We start from the raw sequence: 14920 nt of genomic DNA, 5'->3' as shown, positions 1-14920 counted from the left end.
TAATTGTGAGATTCTGTCCCTAACTGGATCAGGCTTGAATTTATGGTGCCTTAATAAAGTTACTGTGGTCATTCATGAGTTTGTATTTTAAAGCAAGATTTTGGTGAATGATATTTGCCACTTGATTGTACCTGCATAAGTAATCAGATTCAGTTAAACTGCTGCAGAATCCCAGAATGTGTTGGATTGTGTCTGGTTTCTCTGCATTTTCTGCTTGTGTTGCCTTGTTTGTTTGTATTGTATGTATTTTTTCTTTTTTTTTCTTTTTTGTTCATCATCTTGTTCTGTATTTCTGCAAGGAACCCCTCTGTTTTTAGGAAGAGGTCTCCAAATCTCAGTCAGGTGCTCAATGCTTCCTTGTCAACATCTAGTCTGCTCAGATCGTTGGGATGCCTCCCATGGAGGGTCATACACATTGCACTGGTTAATGCTTTCTTCCCTATAAATGATTTATTTTTCTGAGTTCGCCTCTCATTTAAGTTTTCTGGTCTGTATTTCTTATCACAATTGCATTTACACACATGGAGCATTCAATAATGTTTATTTTTGATAAAAAAAATATATACTTAGAAGTTGTATCTCACTGTTGTGTGATTTTTTTTCATGTGTTATTCCTCTTCCTCCTCCTGTCCAAGGTAGTGTCAGTCTAAGTGGGTTTGAGTGTAAATAGTCTTTACTAAAGTTGTCATTTCAGTTCTTATATATCTTTGTAAATTTTAATGATTGAAATGGGACCAAGGTATCTTCATTAAAAAAAGTCACTGTCAGTATTGATGAAAGAGTTTATTGCCTTTATTGTTTTTATTAACTATTGAGCTCTGCTTGGCAGGTAGTGAGATTCAGTGGCTCTGTTGGTAAAATAAGTAAAATCATTAGAAAGAGGTGGCCTAGGGTTGGAATGTGTAGAATCTCTGTGGGTAGAATTAAGAAACAGCAAATGTAAAAAAAAATCCCTGATGGAAATTGTACAGAGACCTACTAACAGTAGTAAGTATGTGGTCCACAAGTTACAATGGGAGATAGAAAATGCTTGTCAAAAGGGCAATGTTGCAGTAGTCATGGGGGGTTGTCATGCAGGTGATTGGGAAAATTAGGATGGTATTTTGGTCTGAAGAGGAGTAATTCCTAGATGCCTACAAGATGCTTTTATAAAGCAGTTCATGTTTGACACAACTTGGGGATCAACTATTCTGGATTGGGTATTGTAATGAACTGGAATTAATTACCGGTAGGTCACTTATGTTCAAAGAACCCTGAGGGGCAAGTAATTTTAATATGATCAAATTCACCCGACATTAGAGAAGGAGAAACTAAAGTTGGATGTGGAATACAGAGAATTAGAGAGGCATGAGAGAAAAATTGGTCAAAATTGATTTGAAAGGAACACGGTGAAAACAGAGCAACAATGGCTGGAATTTCTGGAAGCAATTTGGAAGGCACAGGATATATACATCACAAAGAGGAGTTAGTATTCTAAAGGTAAGGTGACAGAACCGTGGCTGATGAGAGAAACCAAACACAACATGAAAACCACAGGCAGGGCATGGAGCTAAAATGACTGGGAAGTTAGAGGATTGGGAAGCTTTTAAAAACAAATAGCATGCAACTAAAATAATTAAGAAGGAAAAGATGGAATACATAGTTGAGCTGGCCAGTAATATTAAAGAGGATACAAGATTTTTCTTCAGGTGGAAGTGGATATCGGACCACTGAGAAATGATGCTGGAGAGGTAGTAATGGGGTGAGGGTGCAAGGTGATGAACTGAATAAGTCTTGTACATCACTCTTAGCTGTCAAAAAACTGGCAGGAATATGGAATACACAGATGTAAGTGGTCAGAATGTGTAAAGTTACGTTACTCGGGAGAAGGTTCTTGGGAAACAGATAGTCTGAAGGTAAGTAGGTCACCTGAACCAGATGGTGTACACCCCAGAGATCTGAAAGAGGTGGCTGAAGAGATGTGGAGGCAGTAGCAATGATCTTTTGAGAATCGTGAAAGAAATTATATCCTAAGTAGTTTTTTTTTCCCTTCACTACTCCCCCTCTCCCGGGTTCACCTATCACCTACCACTTCTTCCACCCCTTTCACCCCAACACTTCTTCCTTTGACTTTTTTCCCTCAGACCTGATTAAGGGTCTTGGCCCGAAACGTCGTCTGTTTACTATTTCCCATATATGCTGCTTGGCCTCCAAGGTTCCACCAACATTTTAGACAATAGACAATAGATGCAGGAGTAAGCCATTTGGCCCTTTGAGCCAGCACTGCCATTCAATGCCATTGTGATCATCCACAATCAGTACCCCGTTCCTGCCTTCTCCTCATATCCCTTGACTCCGCTATCTTTAAGTGCTCTATCTAACTCTTTCTTGAAAGCATCCAGAGAATTGGCCTCCACTGCCTTCTGAGGCAGAGCATTCCATAGAACCGCAACTCCCCGAGTGAAAAACTTTTTCCTGAACTCCATTCTAAATTGCCTAGCCCTTATTCTTAAACTGTGTCCTCTGGTTCTGGACTCCCCCAACATCAGGAACATGTTTCCTGCCTCCAGTGTGTCCAATCCCTTACGTCAACGCTTTAGATGCAGGCATTGAGAATAACATCAGCAAATTTGCTGATGTTACTAAGCTGGGTGGCAGTGTGACATGTGATGAGGATGTTAGGAGAATTCAGGGTGACTTGGATAGGCTGGGTGAGTGGGCAGATACTTAGCAGAAGGCGTTTAATGTGAATAAGTGTGAGGTTATCCACTTTGGGAGTAAGATCAGGAAGGCAGATTATTATCTGAACGGTGTAGAGTTAGGTAAGGGAGAAATACAAAGAGATCTAGGAGTCCTTGTTCATCAGTCACTGAAGGTGAATGAGCAAGTGCAGCAGGCAGTGAAGAAGGCTAATGGAATGTTGGTCTTTATTACAAAGGGAATTGAGTACAAGAGCAAGGAAATCCTCTTGCATTTGTACAGGGCCCTGGTGAGACCACACCTGGAGTATTGTGTACAGTTTTGGTCTCCAGGATTAAGGAAGGACATCCTGGCTGTAGAGGAAGTGCAGCGTAGATTCACGAGGTTAATTCCTGGGATGTCTGGACTGTCTTACGCAGAGGGGTTAGAGACTGGGCTTGTACACGCTGGAATTAAGGAGATTGAGAGGGGATCTGATTGAAACATATAAGATTATTAAGGGATTGGACAAGATAGAGGCAGGAAATATGTTCCAGATGCTGGGAGAGTCCAGTACCAGAGGGCATGGTTTGAGAATAAGGGGTAGGTCATTTAGGACAGAGTTAAGGAAAAACTTCTTCTCCCAGAGAGTTGTGGGGGTCTGGAATGCACTGCCTCGGAAGGTAGTGGAGGCCAATTCTCTGGATGCTTTCAAGAAGGAGCTAGATAGGTATCTTATGGATAGGGGAATCAAGGGATATGGGGACAAGGCAGGAACCAGGTATTGAAAGTAGATGATCAGCCATGATCTCAAAATGGTGGTGCAGGCTCGAAAGGCCGAATGGTCTACTACTGCACCTATTGTCTATTGTCTAATCTTATATGTTTCAATCTGATCCCCTCTCATCCTTTAAATTCCAGTGTACGCAAGCCCGGTCGCTCCAATCTTTCAACGTATGACAGTCATGCCATCCCGGGAATCAACCTCGTGAACCTGCGCTGCAGCTGCAGTCCCTCAATAGCAAGAATGTCCTTTCTCAAATTTGGAGACCAAAACTGAACACAATACTCCAGGTGTGGTCTCACCAGGGCCCTGTACAACTGTAGAAGGACCTCTTTGCTCCTACACTCAACAACCGTTGTTATGAAGACCAACAGGCCATTAGCTTTCTTCACTGCCTGCTGTACCTGTATGCTTACTTTCAGTGACTGATGAACAAGGACACCTAGATCTCGTTGTACTTCCCCTTTTACGAATTTGACACCATTCAGATAGTAATCTGCCTTCCTGTTCTTGCCACCAAAGTGGATAACCTCACATTTATCCACATTAAACTGCATCTGCCATGCATCTGCCCACTCACCCAACCTGTCCATGTCAGGAGCGGACATGGAATGGAGCCAAATGCAGGACGCAGGCTATGAAGTACTAGGGGTAGGACAGGATGGGAATGCCATGAAATGCATGGGGTAATGCAGGCGGGGCTGGATCCCGGAGGTCAGGCGAGGCAGGAGGATTCCATAGTTCGTGGCAGACAGGAGGATCCCAGAGTTTGTGGCAGACAGGAGGATCCCAGAGTTTGTGGCAGACAGGAGGATCCCAGAGTTCTTGGCAGACAGGAGGATCCCAGAGTTCTTGGCAGACAGGAGGATCCCAGAGTTTGTGGCAGGCGGGAGGATCCCAGAGTTCAGGCAGGGCAGGAAGATCCCAGAGTTCAGGCGGGGCAGGAGGATCCCAGAGTTTGTGGCAGACAGGAGGATCCCAGAGTTTGTGGCAGGCAGGAAGATCCCAGAGTTCAGGTGGGGCAGGAGGATCCCAGAGTTAAGGCAGGCAGAAGAGATCTCAGGTCAGGCCACATAGATCCCGGGTAGGGCCGCCTCCCAGGCGGAAACACGGAGGCCTGGGCAAGGTGCGGGGCACAAGCCATCAGAGCTGAGGGCTAGGAAGGGACTGAACTACCTGTAGGGTAACGGCAATGGCCTGGCTTACCTAACGGGAGCAACGGACAGGAAGGGACAGAACCACCAGAGGGCTTACGGCGATGGCCGGGCTTTACCGATGGGGGTAAGGGCCGAAATGGTTGCCTCAAGAGGACAAAGGTTTAAGGTGCTGGGGAGCTAGTACCGAGGAAATGTCAGGGGTACGTTTTTCACTCAGAGAGTGGTGAGTGTGTAGAATGGGCTGCCGGCAATGTTGGTGGAGGCAATACGATAGGGTCTTTTATGAGACTTTTGGATAGGTACATGGAGCTTAGAAAAATAGAGGGCTACGGATAAGCCGAGCAATTTCTAAAGGCAGGGACATGTTTGGCACAACTTTGTGGGCCGAAAGGGCTGCAATGTGCTGTAGGTTTTCTATGTTTTAAAAGCAGAACATTGATCTCAGAGTATAGTCTGCGTCTACTACCCATTAATTTGAACATGGCATGAGACACCCACCTTCTAAATTCATGTACAATGTTTATCTATGTCATCTGATGGGCATTGACATTGTTGAAACACTTCTACGAACTGAGATTCTTACAAGCGAATTGATGCATCATCGGTCTCTCCACACGATAATGAAAAGTTGTAATTTGCTTTTCAGTAAAAGATCTGAATAGGAACAGTTGTTAAAAATGTCTGCTTGATATCTTTTGTTTTTACTTTGAAGGGATTAGCATTTGTTGGAATATGGTTTTGTTGTCTTGTAGTTCTCATTGTTTTTCAACCGAAATGACAACTTTGATATCGAATTCCATCTGATTTTTTTTAAATTTTATGTTTTCTTGATCTTTATGTTGGACGATGCAACATTGAACGTCCGTAACTATTAAAGGGTAACACTTTCTGAAACCAAACTCCGTCTAATTGAACGCCCTCCCAAACTGTGCCCACACCCCGTGCTCTATTTGCACCTGTTATGGTAGCAAAACCGCTTACGAAAATGAACGAGATAAATTAATTAATCAAGGAATGTAATTCATTTCCAGAGTTTGAATGTCATAATTTATTCATTCCACCTGTGAGTATTAAGCATAATAAAGAATATCTTTTGCAAGTTATATAAGAAAAGGACAAACATCAACTTAAGTAGTTTCTGACCAAACACGGAGGTCCAATCAGCGGATTCCAGAGGTGCGATCAGCCTTGGGAGCAGAGGACATTGAGGAGGTGATTCGCAGGGCGGCGAATCTGGTATTAAAAGGGAGTTTTGTGGACATTCCAGAGACCCAGTCAGTGTTGGAACAGAGATGTTTGAATTAAATAAAAGTATGGAATGGGCAAGCGGGACGGCATTGTCTTGTGTAGGCCATCGGTGAGACTAGGGGCTTCATACTTTGTCTCATGAGGTGTGGACGAATGGAAACAGAAGCCAAAGAAATACATTAGAGAACTTAGTCCTGGTTGCCCATTGTACAAAGCAGGCAGGAAGGTAGTGGAATGCTCCTCCTGTAGGATGTGGAAAATCATGGAACCTCAGGATCTCCCTGATGACTACACACGCGAGAAGAGCAGCCAACTCCAGCTCATGAAATACCGCATTAAGAATCTGGAGCTGGTGTTGGGTGAGCTTAGGACCATCCGGGAGACAGAGCATCTAATAGATAGAACTATTAGCCAGGTCGTTACACCCAGAGGGCAGAATTCGGGCAATCGATGTATGAACACCGAGAGAGGTAAAGGAAGAAGTGAGTAAGTGCAGGGTCTTTCTGTAGCCGTTTCCCTCAGCAACATGTAAACCTCTTCGGATACTGCTGAGGGCGATGACATAGCTGGGCACTGTGGTCGGCTCTGATTCTCAGAACGGTAAGGTGTATTCAAGCGGAGCAATAGTCATAGGTGTTTAGATAATTAGGGGGGGTGGGCAGATGGGAGATTCTGCGGCACCAAAAAGGACGCTGGACTAGTGTGTTGCCTCCAGGATGTCTCCGGATGTTTGCAGAATGTTCTTGAAAATGATCCAGAGGCCGCGGTACATGTTGGTACCAATGACATAGGCAGGAGAGTGTTAGGGGCCTGGACAGTATGTTTAGAGAGTCAGGAGGGAGGCTGAAGAGCAGGACCTCCAAGGTGGTAATCTCCGGATTACTCCCGGTGCCAGGAACTGGAGAAGGTCACAACAGGAATATAGGCAGATGAATACGTGACTGAGGATATGGTGCAGGGTTTCATATTCTCAGATCATTGGAATCCTCTCTGGGAAAGGAGTGGCCTTTACAAGTGAGACGGGAGGCATGTGAACTGGAAGGGAATCAATATCCTGGAAGGGAAGTTTGCTGACGCTGAAGTGAAGAGGCAGAGGATGGGGCGGTTGTCGCACAAGCAATGACAGATAATGAAGCACTGAGCCCGATGGTTGGAAATGTGACTATTTTAATGCAGGTCGAACCATAAACAGGGCAGGGCGGATGAACCTGGATCAATACGTTAAACTATGATATTTTGGCCATTACCGAATGTTGGATCTCTCGGGGCAGGAATGACTGCTGAGTGTTCCGGGAGTCAGATGTTTCAAAAGGGGCAGGGAGGGAGAAGAAGAGGCGGGACAGTGGTACTACTAATCAGGGCTATTATCACGGCTGCAGAAAAGGTGGAAGTCATGAAGGAACTGTCCACTGAGTCACTGTGAATGGAAGTCAGAAACTAGAATAGGATAATAACTCTACTAGTTGCTTTTGTCGTCAACACCCCAACCCCGCAAACAGAAACATTGAGGAACGGATGGGGAGGCAGATTCTGAAACGCTGCAATAACAATAGGGTTGCTGTGATGGGTGATCTTAACTTTCATAATATTGACAGTCATCTGCTTAGAGCAAGGAGTTTTGATGTAGTGGAGTTTACTAGGAGTATTCCGAAAGGTTTCCTGACACGATATGTCGGTAAACCAACTGCAGGAGGGGCTGTATATGATCTGGTACTGGGAAATTTAGCTCGGCTCGGTGGAAGAGCGTTTTGGAGGTTATGATTGCAACTCTGTCTCCTTTACCATGGTGCATGAGCGAAATAGCAGCTGACAATGTGCGAAAACAGTTGATTGGATTAGCGGGCGGAATATGATGTCATTAGACAAGATCTTGGGAACCTAAATTGGGAGCAGATGTTCTCAGGGAAATTCATGGCAGAAATGTGATAAGTATTGAGGGATCATTTACATTGCGTTCTGCAATTGGTATCTTCCACTGAGGCAGGAAAGGATGATAGTGTAAAAGAACCATAGCATACAAAAGTTGTAGAACATCTAGTTAAGAAGAGAAGAAATGCTTCTGAAACTTTCAAGAAATTCGGTACTGTTTGAACTCTAGAAAAATTATAAGGGTGCCAGGAAGGATACCAAAAATGAAATTAGGAGAGCTAGAAGGAGCCACGAGAAGGCCTTGGCGAGCAGGATTAAAGAAAACCCCATGGCATTCTACAAGTATGTGAGGAGCAAGTCGGTGAGCCTTGTGAGTATAGGACCAATCAGGAGCGAAAGTGGAAACATGCTCATGGAGCTGGAGGAACTAGCAGAGGCCCTTTAAGAATACTTTGCTTCAGTAGTTACCAGTGAAAACGACCTTGGCATTTGTGGGGAGGACTTACAGCGGACTGAAACGCTTGAGTGTATAAACATTAGGAAAAAGGATGCACTAGAGATTTTGAAGCTATTAAGTTAGATGAGTCGCTGGGAGCGGTTGAGTTGTACACCAGACTACTGCGGGAAGCGAGGGGGGGGGGGTGGGGATTGCTGAGACACGGGCGGTGATTTATCGGCAGCAAGAACGGGAGAGGAGCCATTGGATTGAAAGTTCGTAAACGTTCTTGTGTTCAAGAAAGAGAGAAGAGATCAGAAATTGTAGATCAGTGAGTCTTACTTCAGTGGTGGGCAAGTTATTAAAGAAGATACTGAAAGGCAGGATTTATGAGCATCTGGAGAGACATAATCTGCTTATGCATAGTCAGCATGGCCTTTTCAAGGGCAGGTGCCTAATGAAACTGAATGAATTATTTTGAGGATGTAACAAAGCAGATTGATAAAGGTAGAGCAGTGGATACTCTAAGGATTATAACGATTTCAGTAAAGCACTTGCTATGGTCCCCCAAGCGAGGCTCATTCAGAAAGTAATGAGGCGTATGATCAAGGAGACATTGCTTTGTGGATCTAGAATTAGCTTGCCAAAAAAGGGAAGGGACTATTGTCCATGGTTCATATTCTGCATGGAGGGCGGTGACCAGAAGTGTTCTGCAGTGATCTGTTCAGGAACCTCTCCTCTTTGTAATTATTGTAAATGACCTGGATGAGCAAGCTGAAGGGGGAATCGGGGGTTAGCAAGTTCTCTGAGGATACAGAAGTTGGTGTTGTTGTGGATGGTCTGGAGGTTTGTCAGAGGTTACAGCAGGGCATTGATGGGATGCAGAACTGGGCTGGGAAGTGGAAGGTGGAGTTCAGCTCAGATGTGTGAAGCGGTTCATGGCGGTAGGTCAAATTTGAAGAAAACATACTATTAATCATAAGAGTCTTGGCAGAGTTGCGGATCAACGAGATCTTGGGCTCCGTCCCCATAGGACAGGCAAAGCTGCTGCGCATGCTGACAGTATTGTTAAGAAGGCGCATAGCGTGATGGTCCTCATCAACCGTGGGACTAAGTGAATTGAAGAGACTTGCGGTAATGTTACAGCAAGGGAAGACCATGGTTAGACCCCACTTTGAGTACTGTGTTCAATTTTGATCACCCCACTGCAGGAAAGATGTGTATACCGTGGGGAGAGTGTAGAGGAAGTTTACAAGGAGGTTGCCTGCTGTCGAGTGAATTCCTTATGAGAACAGGTTGAATTAACTTGGCTTTTTCTCCTTGAAGCGAGGGAGGAGGAGAGGTGAACTGATGGAGGTGTAAAAGATGGTGAGAGGAATTGATCTTGTCGATAGCCAGAGGCTTTTTTCTCACCCAGAGCTGAAATGGCTGCCATGAGTTGGCATAGTTTTAAGGTGCTTAGAAGAAGGTAGACAGGAAATTTCAGAGGTATATTTTACACACAGAGTGGCGGGTGAGTAGAATGCACTGCCAGCAAAGGTGGGAGATGCTGATCAAATAGGTTTCTTTAAGAGAGATAAATAGATGAAGCCCGGAAAATAGAGAGCCTTGCGGTAGATAAATTCTCGGCAGTTTCCAGAGCAGTTTATATGATGGGTAATAGACTCTGTGCCAAAGACCATATAATGTGCCGTAGTTTTCCGAGGTTCCATGTTTTCATCAATACGTCCGTTACTGGCAATAGAGCAATAGAAAATAACAATCTGAAAATCTGCATATTCATCATTCTGGATTGGAGAAAAGGACATGCTGTCAGTGTAATACATTTTATTTGATGTAAAATCAATACTGCCAATAGTAAAATAAGTTGTGCACTTGTTTATAAATTTGGCTGCCAAATAAATCAGTCATTTCTTGTTGTATAAAAGGGATTGCAATTAAATGCCAATACCGATAGGAATATTGATTTTGTGCATATATTTAAGTAGCTAGATTTTAAGTGTGCAATGTAATCGCACTGACAGTGACATTAACTTTAAAATGGATTACAAGCATCACCAAAGTATGCTACCTCAATAGAAATGTGCAATTTAATTCAAAACCATCATATGGAATTCTTCCCACATTTATTATCGTAGTTCCATAGCCCTTCGCTAATATTTGAATATGGCACACTTTATTGTGCCTATATTGAACAATTCTACAGCAGCGTACTTCACAGACAATAACATATAGAAAGTGCAAGCAAAAGAGGGCACAGTTTGTTTTTCGGTCTTCATCGGCCTGATGTGAAGGATGTGAATAAACCGTCGACGATTCAAGCTGCAAGTGACTTGGAAATCCTGAACTGTTGTCGTTCATTTCATCGTTGCTGTCAGTCGAAGAGAAAACAGGGAAAGCCAGATGCAAGCGAATCTAGGACTGGGGCTCTGTTCGAGAGAAAATGACTGGCGTCAAACTGAGCAAAAAAATCACAGTTTCACCAAACAACACACACAAACTGCTGGTGGAACGCTGCAGGCCAGGCAGCATCTATAGGGAGAAGCACTGTCAACGTTTCGGGCCAAGACCCTTCGTCAGGACTAACTAAAATGAATGATAGTAAGAGATTCGAAAGTAGGAGGGGGAGGGGAAATGCGAAATGATAGGAGAAGACCGGAGGGGGTGGGGTGAAGCTGAGAGCCGGAAAGGTGATTGGCAAAAGGTATACTGAGCTGGAGAAGGGAAAGGATCATGGGACGGGAGGCCTAGGGAGAAAGAAAGGGGGAGGGGTGCACCAGAGGGAGATAGAGAACAGACAGAATTTTGGGCAAAAAGAGAAAAAAAGCGGGGGGGGGGGGATCTAAATATATCAGGGATGGGGTACGATGGGGAGGACGGGTATTAACTGAAGTTAGAGAAGTCAATGTTCATGCCATCAGGTTGGAGGCTACCCAGAGTTATATAAGGTGTTGTTCCTCCAACCTGAGAGTGGCTTCATCTTGACAGTAGAGGAGGCCATGGATTGACATATCAGATTGGGATTTGTCTATCTGATATCTGATATATCTATCCATGGCCTCCTCTACGGTCAAGATGAAGCCACTCTCCAACCTGATGGCGTGAACATTGACTTTTCCAACTTCCGTTAATGCCCCTCCTCCCCTTCGTACCCCATCACTGATATATTTAGTTTTTCGTTGCCCCCTTTTTTTCCTCTCTTTCTGCCCATCACTCTGCCTGTTCTCCATGTCCCTCTGGTGCTCCCCGACCCATTTCTTGCTCCCGAGGCCTCCCGTCCCATGATCCTTTCCCTTCTCCAGCTCAGTATACCTTTTGCCAATCACCTTTCCGGCTCTCAGCTTCACCCCACCCCCTCCGGTCTGCTCCTATCATTTCCCATTTTACCCTCCCCCCTCCTACTTTCATGTCTCTTACTGCCTTTCCTTTCAGTTAGTCCTGACGAAGTGTCTCGGCCCGAAACGTTGACAGTGCTTCTCCCTTTAGATGCTGCCTGGCCTGCTGCGTTCCACCAGCATTTTGTGTGTGTTGCTTGAATTTCCAACATCTGCAGATTTCCTCGTGTTCAGCAAACAAATTAATGTTTAACGAAGAGCACATTGGGAGAATGTTCAATGTGGAGTGAAAACAAATAATTTCTTTGAAATGGCCAATGTTGGCAATAGGCAGTCTGCAATATTTCTGGTTTGTACAACCAGTCCGCTTCAACTTTTAAAAGTAGTATATTAAAAGAACATGTGTAGTGTGCAAATTCACATAGTTCGCTTTAAGCTCGGAAGTCATGTTTTGCACACATGAAAACAGAGCTTCTTGTAAGACTCTGACGGAAACTTGATGTATTTTTGGAAACAGAGTGTTAAGCGGACACAAAAATACATCAGAAAATACAATGCAATCAATGAATATATATGTCTGGTTACTGTGAATAGGCTAGAAGAAAAGAAAGAACTCGTCTTGTTTGTTCTGAACAATATCGGCAATAGAGGGTTGCAGAATATCAGGACAACCACTGTCCGTCACATTCACACAGTCTAAGGAATAAATTATGGCACTCACAGCATCATTGCGATCGTCAGGAACTAGATCAGGTAGCGATTATATATAAAACATTATTTCTGCCGATTGACGTTGTGCAACAAATTACTTGGGATGTTGAACTATTTTCACATACTCCAAACTTGCTCATTTATTTCATATTTAAAGGACTATAATTCAAAGTGATTTAAAAGAGGGGAATCAGTCATGTATTAAATTGACTACAGGCTTTAATAACACGTTTCTTGTAACGCAAGATCCTCACAAAACCACGAGATTGTTCAATCACATCAGTACGCACATGTTACGACAATTTTCTTTGCCGGTTTATGATCACAGACAGATTGAACTAAAGTACAGCAAAATGAAAATAAGTGTACCGACCGTGAATACTGGAAAACAAACCTTCAGGGTCTTGTGGAGCATGACATGTACTATATAGATAGTCGTCGGTGTGACATTCGACTTCATTAATGGAATGAGTGGATCCAGTAACTAAAATTCAATGAAATAGATATTCAAGACATTTACTTGGTATTTTTATTGTTTTTGTAATGAACACATCATTCAATCATCACATCAATGACAGTATCATCTTTACCATATATGGCATAATCGTTGAATACTGTTCAATAGAAGGTAAAAGGAAGTTGTATGTTCCGCCTTGAATTGATAATAAAACAATCGATACGTGTACATGGAGTCGATTTTATAGCTAACTCGTGTGTGCAGTGCTTTTTGAAACGCTATCGTTGACGGATGAAGGTAACTACGGCAATCCTGCTGGAGGAGAATGAGGAAATATATAGATGGAAACAAAGATAGATTGATAAAGTAATATGATGAAAGGGTACTTATCACGGGTTTCCTTTAAGTGGGGACAGTTAATGTTACCGGTTACAGTTCAGTCGATATTTTAAGTAGAAATAAAGTAAGCTAAAGTGACTGAAGTCGTCATCCAGTTAGCAGAACATGTTTAGAGGGAGAATGAGTTCACGTTTCTAGTTAATGTCTTCGTACTAGAATGCGAGCAGGTATGTCCCTGGAAAGTTTGGAAGAGTGAGCTATAGTTCCTGGTGGGTAAATTATTCGAGAGGATAGTCTGTGAAATAATTTACTTGCTTAAATCACGCTTAGAATATCACGCTCACTTCCGGTCAGCTCATTTTTAGAACGGCATGAATCCTCAGAGACGGTGTAGAAGAGATTTAACAGAATGATGCCCGAAGTAGGGGGGGGGCAATTTTTAATTACAGATTGCTCGATGTAGACTGCTCCTCCTCAGAGCCTTTTCCAAGATCGGAAATGGCTAATATGAGGGAGCTACCTTTAATCTGATTCGAAGAAATAATGCAGTGTTGTCAGTGGTAATTTTGCTAGGGGATGAAAGCGTGGAACGCCCTTTCGAGGCTGGTATTGGAGATAGATATATTAGGGCCATTTAGGAAACCTTTTACGTGGCCACGTGTGGTCAATTGCTTTATGTGAAAGCTACTAAAGAATGTGTAGGATGGGAGAGCAAAATTGATCCCTTTGTAAATTAACAGGTCGGCACAACATCGTGAGCGTAATGAACCGTACTGCGCCATGTTGCTCCATGTTCAGTGTTCTCTGTTCTACATTCTATTGCCGAACAGAGAAAAGTTTAGAAAGAAGGCTCTTCGATCTTGCTGAAGAAAGTGCTAGTTGTTTCAGGAAAGAAAAAAGGGAATGCCTCTAATACTCTGAAGTACTGGAGACTATATCAGCAGATGCTGCCAGAGTATGCTTCAGATTTGTATTATTAATTGAGGTTCCAGACAATGATCGTGAGAGATATCATACCACTCCAGACGCCAGACTGAGATAGCTGAAACCTAGTTCACAGCATCCCTCACAATTCATATCTAATGTGCTATGGAACAATGGATATGCATTTTCATCGTCTATTTGCCGCATCTATTTATGCCCTCGAAGCTTATGACTTAATTTCCCACGTGCTATAAGGTTTCCTTGCCTCTCATCCGGTGTCGCCAATCACCTACCAACCTACCCTCCTTTCCCATGCTCCAGCTCCTTATTTTGGCTTCTATAACTCCTTCACAGAGCCAATAAAATGTTTTGGTTCGAAACGTTGACGGTTCATTCTCTACCATAGGTGCACCTTGATCTGCTGAGTTCCAGTAGAATATTGTGTGCTCTGCTCAAGATTTTCAGCATCCGCAGAATCTCTTGTGTTTATTGTGTGACACCCCATTATTATTTTTGTTACAATTTTATTTCTGAAGTACCTACACAGCCGTGAGTTTTTGTTATTTCTTGATTTTGTTAACAATATTGGATGAATTGAGACGGTATCAATTTGTACATCGCGGATTTTGTGTCATAATACACACCTGAATCTTGCATCTCAGAAAAATTCTGGAATGGTGGAATATTCTCAATTTCCTCATAAATTGTTTGGTAAAAGTCAACCGGTAATCCTTGGTCACTCATTAGTGTACCTAATGAAGAGGGAGTTGAGATGAATATCTGCATCAACGAATTTGTTCACGAACATTAGGATTAAACTAAAATTAATTAAAATGACTTTAGTCAAGGTGAAGAGTCAGTGAACGTGATCGTTGAATCGGACTCATGTGTGCATTATGTTCCTGGCCAATCAACCGAATAAATTTGAGATCAGAAAGACAAAGGGAACGGTACAGAAGAACGAGTATATTTCCGATCATTGTTTCATAATGAATACACGTC

This window comes from Hemitrygon akajei, unplaced genomic scaffold, assembly GCF_048418815.1.
Source record: "Hemitrygon akajei unplaced genomic scaffold, sHemAka1.3 Scf000059, whole genome shotgun sequence".
Taxonomy (NCBI): domain Eukaryota; kingdom Metazoa; phylum Chordata; class Chondrichthyes; order Myliobatiformes; family Dasyatidae; genus Hemitrygon; species Hemitrygon akajei.
Note: the sequence above shows the minus strand (reverse complement) of the source record.